The sequence below is a fragment of the Thamnophis elegans genome, chromosome 3 (genome assembly GCF_009769535.1).
Source record: "Thamnophis elegans isolate rThaEle1 chromosome 3, rThaEle1.pri, whole genome shotgun sequence".
Taxonomy (NCBI): domain Eukaryota; kingdom Metazoa; phylum Chordata; class Lepidosauria; order Squamata; family Colubridae; genus Thamnophis; species Thamnophis elegans.
This window is the reverse complement of record NC_045543.1, coordinates 127,719,114-127,731,459: the sequence shown is the minus strand read 5'-3', so window position 1 is coordinate 127,731,459 and position 12,346 is coordinate 127,719,114.

Sequence of the window (12,346 nt, the reverse complement as noted above, 5' to 3'; positions counted from 1 at the left end):
CTGGCACCCCAGTCTGCATTCAGACAACCTGATGGATTCTAACTAACTAAATAACTAACTAAATAACTAACTGAATAACTAACTGAATAACTAACTGAATAACTAACTGAATAACTAAAATGATCCCATGGTTGATTTCTTCTGCTTACTAGATTTGTAGAATACCTTAACACAGGGGTCAACAAACTGCGGCTCCGGAGCCGCATGTGGCTCTTTCATTTCTCTGCTGCGGCTTCCCGTCACCGGGCTCCACAGTTGATAGGGTTTTCGGTTAGGAGAAGTAGAGGAAAAATGGTGCCATGCTAGGAGGAGACTTTCTGGTGGGGGAACCGGACTTCTGGTCGGCTTCAGAACTGAAGGGAGGGTGGACTTCCGGTTAGAACCTTTGTGGCTCTTTTGAGTGTAAGGTTGCCAACCCCTGCCTTAATTCACTGAGGGCTTACCTTTTTGCCATCATGTGTTGAAAGTGACCACCACCACCCTGCGCTCTCCCATGCATGCGCCCCGTCCCCCTAGTGCCCATTTTTGGCTTCCAGGTTGGTGCAGGAGCCGTTTCAGGCCCAAAACAGGGATTGTGTGTGTGTGTGTGTGTGTGTGTGTGTGTGTGTGTGTGTGTGTGTGTGTGTGTGTGTTGTGCGGCAGCCCGGCACCACATTTTGGGCCTGCACCAACCTGGAAGCCAAAACGGGGCATTACACGAGGCCCCAAAATGCAATGCAAACACCCCACCGTGTGTCCCTCACATGCGCCCCGGCCCTTGCGCATGTGCAGTAGAAACCTGAAGACCAGTGGGGGGCATGGGAACATGCACAGTAGAGCTGGGCCAGGCCGCAGAGAGGGCTCTGTGTGCCACCTGTGACACGTGTGCCATAGGTTTGCCATCACAGCCTTAACCTGTCGACCAGCCATAAACCTCTCCCTCTCCCAAGCTCGGTTTGGCACAGTCGGCTAAATGGCCCTCCTGGCTTTTAAAAGAAGTCTAAAGTTTACACAAGGTTAATTTTTTTTAAATTTTATTTATTTTGTCAAGCATGTATAAGATAACAGATATAAGAATAAACATGATTATGAATACAGGAAATGGATACAAATAAGTTGGGACAGTAGGACAGGGATGGTAGAACATTGGTGTGCTTATGCATGCCCCTTACAGACCGCTTAGGAATGGGGTGAGGTCAACAGTAGACAGTCTAAGGTTAAAGTTTTGGGGGGTTGGGGAAGAAACCACAGAGTCAAGTAGTGCGTTCCAGGCATTGACCACTCTGTTGCTGAAGTCGTATTTTCTGCAGTGGAGTTTGGAGCAGTTTACCTTAAGTTTGTATCTATTGTGTGCTCCTGTATTGTTGTGGTTGAAACTGAAGTAGTCATTGACAGGTAGGACATTGTAGCAGATAATTTTGTGTACTACGTTCAGGTCAGACCGAAGGAGGAATAGTTTTAAGTTGTCTAAGCCCCAAATTTCAAGCCTGGTGGTGTAAGATATTATGTTGTGAGCAGAGGAGTGGAGGACTCTTGTGAAATATCTCTGGACTCGCTCAATTGTATTAATGTCCGATATGCAGTGCGGGTTCCAGACAGATGAGCTGTATCTGAGAATAGGTCTAGCAAAGGTTTTATATGCCCTAGTTTGCAATACAATGTTAGCGGAGAAGCTTCGCAAGATTAGGTTGAGAACTCTTAATGCCTTTTTAGCAATGCTGTTACAGTGAGCTCTGGCACTTAGATCATTAGAAATGAGTACTCCCACCTCCTTGACAGAGTGAGGATCATCAATGCTAACTACTTTACCATATTGTGTGAATGCAGTTCCTTGTTCCTTTAACTGAACGAAACCACCATATTCCAGTTAATATACCCTGAGTTCATTGCTCAGTTTATTTGGGAACTAAAGCAACTCATTTGAGTTAATAATGGTCCACTGGCTGAAGTTAGCCATATATCAGCCAACCCTATCTTTTACACTGAATCCAGCTGATTGAGTAAATTCTGATTAAGTAAATTATGGGTTAGATGTCCTGGAAGCTAGAAGAATGTTTTATTTTTATATTTGAAAGGAACAAATGGATTTGGCCTTCTCATTTCCTAAATTGTATAGAACAGTGTTTCTCTATCTTGGCAAGTTTAAGATGGGTGAACTTCAACTCCCAGAATTTCCTAGCCACCACAGGAATTCTGGCCGTTGAAGTCTACTTATCATAAAGTTGCTAAGGTAGGTATCACTTTATTGCTTTACACAATTCTTCAAAATGATTGAATAAAACAACTCATTGTTATATACACAAGCACGTAAAGGCAGAATATATCTACTTTTTAACTAGGTGATCAGTTTCCATATGAATCAAAGGGAATTGGAAAATTTTGCTCAATAATTGGTATAGATATATATCAGAGTATTTGTTGAAAAAAAAATTGAAAACCCAACTTTGCATGATTATTTCTGCCTATTTGTCTTTTAATTACATTTCCTTTGTGAACAGTTTAACTTTGAAGTAGAATTAAAATTGATATTTAATAGTAGCTTCCATTCAGTTTTTTGCACCCAAACAATAAATGCTTATTTAATAAATGCTTATTTATTATTATGAGTGGAGATCTTTTTTTAAAAAAAAAAAAAACAGTTCCATGAGATGCCATCCATTTAAATTGTTTTTTTTTTTTTGCAATTTCAATTGCAAGTCTTAAACTGGTCTAAAACATCTGGAGATTCCAAGTTGGAAAAATCTGGCTTATGTAGTTATTTCAATGATTATAGTAAGGAAACACACATGAAACAAGCTTACTGCATAACTATTATTACAATTAATGTAATTGTAATCCTCGCATTCCTGAGCAGTGAGTAGTTTCAAGGGCATGATGATTTTCTTGGGGTGAGCAAATGTGTTATGAACAAGCATATAGACAGTGGGGAAACAATGGCACTCTTACGGGACAAAGATCCCAGTAGAACAATTCCAGCATTTTTCCAAGATAGCATCCTGAATTCTGGCTAATGCAATCAAGAACTCCTTGGTTCACTTTTCTCTTCCTTTGAAATGGAAGGTCCCTTATCACTGACTCCACCCAGGCCAGGCCAGGCATCAACTGGAAAACCAATCATCTTCTTTAGATAAGGGTATATGAGCCATTTCAAAAATAGTTCCAACTCTCCTGAATGCTTCCTTCAATGATTAGCTTCTGCTAATGGAATATCAACCAACTTTTCCTGGCTGTGTTGAACAAAATAGGCCCTGAATAAAATCATCAACATGAGCTCACCTGTTTTAGCAATAGCACTTTGATTTATATGCTGCTTCACAGTTCTTTACAGCCCTCTCTAAGTGGTTTACAAAGTCAGCATATTGCCCTCAACAAACTGGGTCCTCATTTTACCAGCCTTGGAAGGCTGAGTAAATCCTGGTGGGATTTGAACTGCCAAATTGCATCAATGCTCTATTAGCTGGAGATTCTGATATTTCTTTGGCTTCCAGGCACTACTAATAGGTTTCTAAAGATAACCTCTGTTTCAAACAATTAAAAGCATCTAAAATATATGGCAAGGTAATTAAAGACAATTAGTGTGTAGGTTTTTTTTTTTTTAAGAAGGAGGAATCCTTCACAAATAAAAACAAGATCCAATTGAGATGTTATTCATTAGAGGAGCAAGGAGAGGAGGAGGAGAAGGAGAATTCCCTGCAGGTCTGTGTTCTGAGCCACATAATTGCTCTACTTTCTCTTGTCCTTGATGAATCATCTGTTTCTACCAGGACTATCCTTGAAGCATCAAAGTGTTGGCAGGGAAGGTATTATTATATCAATAAGAGCTAAAAGGGATACGGTTACCTTGAGGATTACACCAAAGATGCTCAGCAACATAACCTCCCCACCTCAAAAACTTCAAAGCCAACTGCCTTAGACATAACTATCCCCTTGCTATCTTAGAAGGAGCAAAGATCTCAAGTTTGCAGCCTATGATCTACAGAGCAGGTGTCAGAAAGTTCACATGATCTGCTGTCCTGGTTATCTGCAATTCGGAGATGTATAACCTTCCTTCCTCTTTTCTATCTTTAGCCCAGAAGTCTGTTTTCATTTGCCCAGTCTGGTTCACAAAATATTCCCTACCACAACCGTGATATCTAAAGTTCAGCAAATTCAATGAAAACCTCTCGGTAATTCTGATTTAAAAATAAGGCCTGAATGATCAAACACACCAAGATAGATGGGACAATGGTGGTTAGAGAAAAACACTCTGCCCGTATTCACTGGCCATCACGGTAGATTTGTATTGCAAGAAGTTAGCACCCAGCTCTCTCCTAGAAAAATGAAATATTTTAGGAAATATTAAAAGGACAGAATATTTCCCCTAAAAGGGAGGCAGAAACTCAGCCCCCCTTCCCAACTTCATCAATGGGCCATTAAGGCCTGAGCCAGACTATTCTACATAACAAGATCTACCTCCTTCAGGCAGAGCCACAATAGGAATCCCAAAGCCTTTTCATTACATCATCACCCAGCCAAGGGTCAACCCTAGGCTGGGACTCAGGACAGCCTACAGAGTTGCCCCTGCATGGCCCCATGGAAGTCTGACAACCAATCAGAATCCAAGCTCAAATTCAAAAGCCCAGGGAGGGCATAAAACCAGGACACTCTCAGCATCTCTTCCCTCCCCCCCCCCCCCGCCAGGATGTCAAACCATGTGGTCCTGCCCATCATCAATAAACCTTCTTTCCAAGCAACTTCTGTTAGGGATGTAATCCTAGTCTTGGCTTGACAATGTATATAAACTATGATTGTAACAAATGTATTTGTTACTTTAAATGTAAGAGAGGTAATTGGATGCTATTGCTTTGAGCAGCCATATAAGGAAGTAGGAACTAGTACGGAGTTCTCCTTGATGCTCCTGATGTTCCTGATAGTTACTGACTGTTAATGTATGTTCTTAGTAATTGGAGAGAAGACCGTGTATTGGATGGTGGCTAGTCTGTATGTTAGTTACCTGTCTACATGGTGAATCGGGAATTGAGCAACTGTAACTTCAACGTATTGTAAATAGACTGTGTATATACTTCAAGACAGCTTATAGTCTGTTTAGAGACTATTTATCCTATTTTTATACGCAAGTAAAGCTATTCTTTGTTTTACCTTCGGTGGCTGTGAGTGACTATTCAGCGGCTTATTCGTTACTAACTTCTGCTGCAGAACTCTAGTCTCCTAATGGGGATAGACTTAACAACTTCCATGAATCCAGTGTCTTTTTCCCCACTTGGAAACGAACCCAGATGGACATTTCTTTAAACAGTATATTCATTATAAGAGGGATAGCTCCTCTCCAAACTATGCTACTTCATTGTAATGGGAGATACTACTTTACTAGGCTTATGCTTTTAGAATGACAACTTCCAGAAGGCTCTTAGAAGAACCAAGTTATAATGGATTTTGGAGGCCCCCAGGTTGTCCTCGGATTGCAGGAATCAGCATCTGAGATTTTACATTTTCTCTTCTGCTTTCCCCTTTCCACAACAGTTGAAAAAGTAGCATCTCTGCAGGATTGTTTGGGACTCTACACATCCTCTGCATGATTTGTTTTCCTTGTTACCTTCTGGGAGGAGGCTTCATGGTATCCAAAGCAGAACATCTAGATTCAATTTTGTTCCATGCAGCATCAACCTAGTGAACTCTCAAGTTACCTCTTTCCACTACGTATTCAAAATAAACAGTGATTAATATATGTGTGTATGTGTATATGTGTGTGTGTGGTGCAGGTATATATTTATCAGTGGAAATTCATTTTTTTACTACCAGTTCTGTGGGTGTGGCTTGGGGTGTGTGGCAGGGGAAGGATAGTGCAAAATCCCAATTCCCACCCCATTCTGGGGACAGCCAGAGGTGGTATTTGCCGGTTCTCCGAACTACTCAAAATTTCCGCCACCAGTTCTCCACAACTTGTCAGAACCTGCTGAATTTCATACCTGATATTTATGTATGTAGATAGCATGTGTATTTGTGTGTTAGGTATGTATTTGGGTAGATATACACTTTCTCTCGAGAGCAGTGAACAGAAATTCACTTTTTAATGTGCTCACAGTAAAAAAAAAAAATTGACAATAAAAGTTATCTGATTTAGGAGGAATGCTACTTACTGCCCTGTCCATGTTGCTTTGATGGAGTTTTGAAAACAACCGATCGTGAGCTCTCTCTGACAATTGCAATGCGCTCTACATGGGGCAGCCCTTGAAGAGCCTTCGGAGACTTCAGCTCGTCCAGAATGCAGCCGCGCGAGCGATTGTTGTTACACCTATCCTCGTTACACCTATCCTCCGCGAGTTGCACTGGTTACCGATTGGTCTCTGGATACGCTTCAAGGTGCTAGTCGTCACTTATAAAGCCCTTCATGGTATTGGACCTGGGTACTTGAGAGACCGCCTACTGTCAATTACCTCCCAAAGGCCCATTAGATCCCACAGATTAGGCCTCCTCTAGGTTCCATCTACTGGCCAATGTCATCTGGCTACTACCCGGGGGAGGGCCTTCTCTGTGGCTGCTCCGGCCTTTTGGAACGAGCTTCCCGCAGAGATCCAGACCCTCACCTCTCTCCAGGCTTTCCAAAAAGCCGTTAAAACCTGGCTGTGTCGGCAGGCCTGGGGTTGATGAGTTCCCTTCCCCTCTCGAATCGTGTGACTGTTGGTTGTCTTTTAAATTCCCCTGTACCTTTTCTGCTGTAGTTTCTTTGTGTTTACCTCCCCCCCACTTGGGTTTGTGAGCCGCCCTGAGTCCCTCAGAGAATAGGGCGGCATATAAATAAAATAAACCTTCAACCTTCAAAACCTTCAATTTCAGAGGTGGCACAGCCAATTCACAGGTGGCTCTTGCAGTGATGCTAAAGGAATTGTCAATTACTGCGAAGAGCCTGAGATAATCAGTGCAGTGAAGCGGTCATTCTGGGCAGGAGACTGAGTGGACTCTTCTATGAGTTTTTTCCAATTTGCCATCCAATGTGTTCCGTGTGTGTGTGTGTGTAATATTGGGATTGGTCCTGTTAAAGACCTACAGGGTGGGATTCAGCCGGTTTGGACTGGTTCGGGCAAACTGGTAACTCCGACGATCAGCTGGGAGTAAACCAGTTCACTCTGACAATCAGGTGGGCCTGTCTACCCACCCCTGCGCTTTACTTACTTATATCCTCTCACCTGATTTGCGCAGCAGAGCAGATTGCTGCGTCTCAGCTGTGTTACTTCACCAGTAACATGGAAGCACGCGATCACCGAACTGGTTGTTAAATCGGAAGGATCCCACCACTTCAGGGGTGGGTTGCTGCTCCCGGCCTTACTGTTGGTTTGGTGCATGCAAAAATTTTGCGCATGCGCTACGCATTCATGCATATTTGCACAAAAATAGGTCTGTGCATGCGCAAAACGTTAAAAAAAGGAAAATAAATAAATTTGTGCTATTACAATTGTTCTGTGCATGCGCAAAATCAAAAATCAAGATGGTGGCCATGTAGGAGAACCAGTTCGGGGGCGTTGCAAGCCTGGGTTGCTGCTGGTTCTAGCGACTCAGGCCGCCAAACAACTATCTGTTCAGCCTAACCGGTCTGAACCGGTAGGAACCCACCTCTATACCACTGCCTATACATGGTTGGTGCTCTAGCTGAGGAATAATGAGCTTATGGGATTGCCAAATGAGAGTTCACAGCAGCCCCATGATCATAGATGAAGGATAAAGGGATTTATAATTCATTACGTTCCACAGGATCAAATATTCTCCCCATTGATTGTAGGCCATGCTTAAATCTGTTATGATTCTAAGGTGTTCGGCAACTCACCACCTGTAGCAGCTGTTTTATTATTGTGCTAAAATGTAAACATTGTAAGAATAACCAGCCACCCACGGGCCTGAGGAGCTGAGCTTACCATGGCCTCCCACATGCTTCAATTTGGAGCAGCTGCAAAGGGAACGTTTGGCTGCCTCTCAATAAGAACCGAGCTGCACCCTTTAAAAGGAGTTTCCCTATCCCAAAAAGAACTCTACCGAAGAAAGAGAAGGAATATAGACTTATAAAATGCAAGCAGGAAAAAAAAGGGAAGTGATGCAAGTAAATCCTAAGAATAGGCAGATGCTGTAATCCAGGATGTGAAAGTCTGCTAGACATCAATTTGGAAATTACTCACAGCAGTATGATTATCCTTGCGATGGATCCTGAAGAATTACTGCAAGTTCTAACAGATCCTACCAAAGTACCAACAGCGTGGTTATAAATGCACATTGTCAAGAAGATGATCTCAAAAGACCGTAGACTGTAACTCCTGGTTGGAAAAGGGACACACACGCACCCCAACAATTTTACGGGGGATGGTATTTTTTTTACTTCAAATGTTTTTTGCAAGCATCTCTGCTACAGTTCCAACATGGGCATGTGTTAAAGCTAGAAATAATGCTACGCAAAGGACTCTTGTTGCCAGCAAATGCTTAAATGTAATCCTTTCCTGCCCTGCCCACCCATGTTTATTTAATCTTCATTAAAAACAAAATGAGTAGAATAATCACTGACTTTAAAGTTCTTAAACATTCATTCAGGAGTCAGGCTTGGAATTTACCAGTGGTGTCGCTTGTCAGCTGGAAGACTAAAGTGCTGAAAAATAACTGGCTCTTCCAATATCTGCATTCAGAGGTCATTGTCCCTGTTCCTTTCTTTTCTAAATTGGTTTAAGAGCCAATGCTCTTAATACATCATCATTTTAGCCATTGTCTACTGCAAGATGAAGGCCTCTTCGACATTTTTCCAACCAATATGGTCATGAGCTTCTTTTTGCCAATTTGGCCCGCGATACTTGCTGATGTGGTTGATCCATCTTGTTTTAGATCTCTTTCGTGGATGCTTTTTATCAAGTAGGATCCATTCTATGACTACTTTTGGTCTACCTGCCATCAGTTCTTCTTGCTATGTGACCAGCCCATTTCCATTTCAATTGTTTTACTCTCTTGATGATATCATATACTTTCGTTTGTTCTCTAACCCATGTGCAAATCTTTCTATCTTGTCTTGTGCTGCCGAGCATGTATCTTTCCATGGCTCATAGCTTTTGTATCGATTGTGAGTCCCACCGGTGCTTTTTGAAGAGGCAACTAGGCTTTCTGGTTTTTCTTTGAAGACATTTTGCTTCTCATCCAAGAAGCTTCTTCAGCTCTGACTGGATGGTGGGGAATGGAAGAATCATCTGAAGAAACGTCTTGGATGAGAAGCGAAACATCTTCAAAATAAAACGAGTTGCCTCTTGAAAAAGCATCGTTGAGACAACCATCACATGGATGAATGAGAATCTCCGTAGACATTTATCAGTTGTGAGGTTAGTGTCCATGTTTCACCAGCAGAACAGTTAGAACAGATAGCATGATTGAAAACTTTTCTCTTCAGGCATAGGGGGAGGTTGTTCTTGAAATGTATGCTTAGCTTGCTGAATGCCTGACAGCCACATTTGACATGCCATTCATTTCCCTTTATTGTATCACCTTCCATTGAGATCCATTGTCCATGATCTATGTCAGGGATGGGTTCCTGCCAGTTCTAACCTCTTCTATAGAAGAGGTTCCACAAATCTACAGTGCCATTTAGAACAGTTCCAGCTCCCTCCCCCGCCCGTCCGCACATGTCCACGTCTTAAAGTCTTAAAGCTGTCCAAGTCTTAAAGCTGTCAAGTTTGAACACCCCTGGGTTTTTTTCTAAAGGGTTAGGGGTGCAAGGGTCTTGTAACTTGACAGCTTTAAGACTTGTGTGCTTCAAATGCCAGAGTTTCTGAGCCAACATTTTGGTTGCTAAGCAAGAGCATTGTTAAGTGAATTTCACTACATTTTACAAGTTGGCCATGCCCACCAGTGACGTGCGGTGAGGTTGATACCTGGTGAGGCTCAGCAAGGCAGCGGTCGGCCTCGGCGGGGGGGGGATTTGCATCACGGGAGCAACCAAGCGCCCGGGTCTGCAGCAAAGGCGCTTGGTGGCTCCCGCGATGCAAAGTGCCCCGCTGCCCCCCCCGCTGTCCCGGCCTGCGTCCGCTGCTTTTCCAAGCTCCGCCGCTGGAAGTCCCGGATCGCCTCTGGAGGAAGGCTGAGTGAAAAACGGAGCAAAGCTTCTCTGCGGCCTCCCAGCGCTGCCCAGAGGCTCTTGCAGGAGCACGTGTCAGCGGCCGGCGGCCTGGAGCGGCCCCGGCTGTGAGACAAGGGAGCACTTAAAGTAGCCGCTGCCGCTGCCGCCACCACCACCCCGCCGGGCGAAGGAGGGGTGGTGGTGGCGGCGGCAGCGGCTGCTTTAAGTGCTCCCTTGTCTCACAGCCGGGGCCGCTCCAGGCCGCCAGCCGCTGACACGTGCTCCTGCAAGAGCCTCTGGGCAGCGCCGGGAGGCCGCAGAAAAGCTTCGCTCCGCTTCTCACCCAGCCTTCCCCCAGAGGCGATCCGGGACTTCCAGCGGTGGAGCCTGGAGAAGCAGGCCGGGGCAGCGGGCGGCAGCATCGGGGATGGTGGGGCACTTTGCATCGCGGGAGCCGCCAAGCGCCCAGGTCTGCAGCAAAGAGGCAGCCTTCTCCTTCTCGCCCACTCCTCTCTCCTCTGAAGCACGCCCCGCCCAACGTAAGCGTGCTCAAGAAGACACGATTGGCTGCTTCCAAATCAGGAGGCGGAAGAATTAGTGCCTCTTTTCCATCTGAACTTCTTTGCCTTTTAACTCTTTATTAACTTTTAGAAGGCGAAAAATTCCTTATGGAAAAGAGGCCCCGAGTTCTCTCGCCTCCTGCTTTGGTTAACACTAAGCAGACACCAAGCCACTGTGACCTGGAATCTGGTAGCAACTATCTTGGCTTTAATTATTTAAAAAAATATATTTAAATTTCTTTCTTTTTCCTGAGGAGACTGGTGAGGCTCTGCCTCCCTTGCCTCTAGTGACTGCATGTCCCTGATGCCCACCCAGTCACATGTCCAGAAAGCCACACCCACCCAGTCACATGGCCAACAAGCCACTCCCACAAAGCAGACCACACCTACAGAAGAGGTTCTAAAAAAATTTGAAACCCACCACTGGTCTATGTTTAGTTCATACATGCACATGTGTGCCATATTTCTTTTTGTGTTACTATCTGGGTGGAAGATCATTAGGAAATGCCAGGCAGAAAGTTCAAAATATATCCCAGAAGATGGCAGTGGCCAAATACTTCTATATTACTGTCAGAAAAGCTCTATGCCCAGTAGTGCAATTCAGCCGGTTCTATCCGATTCAGGCGAACCAGTGGCCGTGGTGGCGGGAGGCTCCACCCACCCACCTGGACATTATCACGTCCTGTTTTTGATACTTTGCACATGTGTGGAAGGTCCTGTGCGTGTGTGGAGGTGGCGCATGTGCTCACATTTGTGAACTGGTCGAGAAAGTAAGTTGATGTCACCCCTGTCTATGCCTAGGAAATTATCAAGATTGGAACTTGACTCTTTACCTTACTTTTTCCCTAAAATACAGAACTTCTGTATGCATCTAATGTACACAGCTTTAAGCACAAATAGGCATTTAATATATATGTCTAAGAATATTCTCAATCATCCAGGTCATGGTTGTCCCAAAGGTGCTTTTTCTAAAACAACTGGACATTTCTGGCTTGCTTTCTTAAAAAAAAATGTTTCACTTCTCGTCCAAGAACCAAACTGAACTTCAGAACTAAAGAAGCTTCTTGGATGAGAAGCAAAGCATTTCAAAGGGTGGGTGGGTGGAAATCAAGAAAGCCCTGTTGTCTTTTGGAAAAAGTACCTTTGGGACATTTAATATGTATGTTTTATAAACATAGAACTCATTGTATATTCTTTTCCACATACTGTACATTTCTTCCAATTTATTTCCTATTTTGCTCATTTGTTTTTTGATCAACAATGAGTAAAATACACTCTCTTCTCCTGCCAGTAAAGAACTTGGAACGCTCTATAGTGTAGAAACAGATGGCAACTGCGATCCATGCTCTTTGCTCAACCCAGCACAGATTCTTTTGTATATACAAATAAGCATAACACATTAGTACAGTTTGCATGTACTTTCATAAGTGGTGTACTTTTATTGGTGTTCCTTTCCAGGTGATTGTAGAGAGGCCAGGGTAGAAGCTTGTTGTTAGTTGTGTCTGACTCATCGCGACCCCCATGGACCACATTCCTCCAGGCCTTTCTGTCCTCTACCATCCTCTGGAGTCCATTTAAGATAACGCCTACTGCTTCAGTGACTCCATCCAGCCACCTCATTCTCTATCGTCCCTTTCTTCTTTTGCCCTCAATCTTTCCCTGCATTAGGCTCTTCTCCAGTGAGTCCTTCCTCCTCATTTGGTAGCCAAAGTATTTGAGTTTCATCTTCAGG